Source organism: Malania oleifera, chromosome 4, assembly GCF_029873635.1.
Source record: "Malania oleifera isolate guangnan ecotype guangnan chromosome 4, ASM2987363v1, whole genome shotgun sequence".
NCBI classification, from domain to species: domain Eukaryota; kingdom Viridiplantae; phylum Streptophyta; class Magnoliopsida; order Santalales; family Ximeniaceae; genus Malania; species Malania oleifera.
In genome coordinates this window covers 12,261,000-12,263,171 of record NC_080420.1, presented here as the reverse complement: position 1 = coordinate 12,263,171, position 2,172 = coordinate 12,261,000, and positions in this window count along the sequence as shown.

Below are 2,172 nucleotides of genomic sequence, written 5' to 3'. Positions count from 1 at the left end.
TCCTCAATATCGGTATCATCCTCACTTTCTAAAGTGTCTTCCTCTTCACTACAGTACTTGACCCTTGTTTCATCTTCCCCATCAGTTTCCTCATCATCGATGGAGTGAACGTCTATAGAAGGTTCAATTGTAATGTCAATAGTCCCTACATGTTCTACCATGGCACCAACCCTATTCAATGGTATAGAATCAGCTCCTTCTTCAACAACATTGAAAGCAGATTGCGCTGCTGCACTAACAGATGGCTCATCTTCTTGGAATGCAGCCTCATTGGCACTCTTCTCCCCATCTACAACTTCTGTAATAGCATACAAACTTTGAGGAGGAATCTTTTGGGCCACATGTCATTCACTCTTCAATTTTGTATCTTTAAGGTAAAACACTTGTTCTGTCTATGTCACTAGCATAAAAGGGTTATTTTGATACCACGTCTTGCTAAAATTGACACTGGTAAAGTAGATATCCTTGTTTATCCTAGTCTTTTTATTGCCAATGACCCACCAGGTAAACTTGAACAGGTGGACGAGCCATACGCCACGTGATGTTAAATTTTAGTTCCTCATGGCTTCTATTTGATCCTTACCATCCGTGCATGCAAAGTGATAATCCTGCTCACATACTCAATGCACAGGTAAGATTCTTTGTATTTGTAATAATCAAAACGAGATATGACTCAAAAATTCAACGGGAAATGCAGAAGATTCCTTATGCGCTAGTTGTAGGGAGTCTTATGTATGCTCAGGTATGTACGCATTTGGATTTGGCATACATAGTTGGAATTGTAGGCAGATATTTGAGGAACCCAGGATTGAATCATTGGAAGGCAGCCAAAAGGGTTATGAGGTATCTTGAAAGGGCAAAAGACTACATGCTCACCGACAGGAAATCCGATAAACTTGAGAACGTTGGGTATTCTGTTCTAATTTTGCTGGATGCCAAGACAGCAAGAGATCCACTTCGGGCTTTATCTATCTACTAGCTGGAGGTGCTATTTCTTGGAAGAGTGTTAAGTAGACTCTCATAGCTCCTTCGACCATGGCAGCAGAATTTATAGCAGGCTACGAGGCATTTAATCAACGAATTTGGTTGCAGAATTTTGTCACGAGGCTGCATATCGTGGATGGGGTTGAAAAATCGCTCAAAATCTATTGTGACAATAAGTCTGCGATGTTGTATTCGAACAACAATTGAAGCTCCGCCAAGTCAAAGCATATTGACATCAAGTTTCTAGTGGTTAAGGAAAGGGTTTAGAGTTGTCAAGAGTCAATAGAACATATTGGGACAAACTCTATGGTTGCAGATCCACTCATCAAGGGTTTACCGCCCAAGGTGTTTCATGAGTACACTGCTCGTATGAGTGTCATCTTGTTTGACGATGTTGCGGTTTAGTGGGAGCTTTTTTTTTTTTTTTTTTTTTTAATGTTCCTTCTTGTAGGCACTTGTTTCATATTATTTTATGCCAACATAAAGTAATAAAGGAATGCATTTTTAAAAAAAAAATGTATCTATGACTCTAAATGTTATCTTCCTTTTGGAAGAGTTAAGGACTAAGGAACTAAGACTGATCTCATAAGGAATAAGGAAGGACCAGTTGGGATATACATGTTAAGGTTAAGGAGCATGCATATTACCATGCTACACATCCATACTCGATTTGTGTCGTTGAGTGTATTAGTGTGGTGACCATTGATGGGTTTAGTTATGAATATGAGTGTAACGAACACCGCTTTGATCCCATACTAGTATATGAGATAAACAAGATTGAATTAAGGAGATGTTATAAGGATAATAGCCATATTATGCACACTTAAGGTTTGGGTAATGTAATTGTATCCGATATTTATGTGTCGCCCAAGTGGGAGATTGTTAGGAAATTTTAATTTCCTATTGTGGACTCATATATTTAAGAACAATTATTTTACAAGACTATTTTAACATTTATTGGGTATGGACTTTGCAATGTATAGAAGTCTAATACTAAGTTAATTTAGGACGCATGTGTTTCTAAAATTAACCTAATATATAAAGAAAACATAATGGGATTATGGTTCTCAAGTCAAATTAGAAACAATTTCACGTTCTTTCTTTTGCCCATATAAAGAAAAGAATAAAAGTGAGACACTTAGAGATTTGACCGTGGAAGATCAAAACTCTCCGTTAAAACTTGTTAGA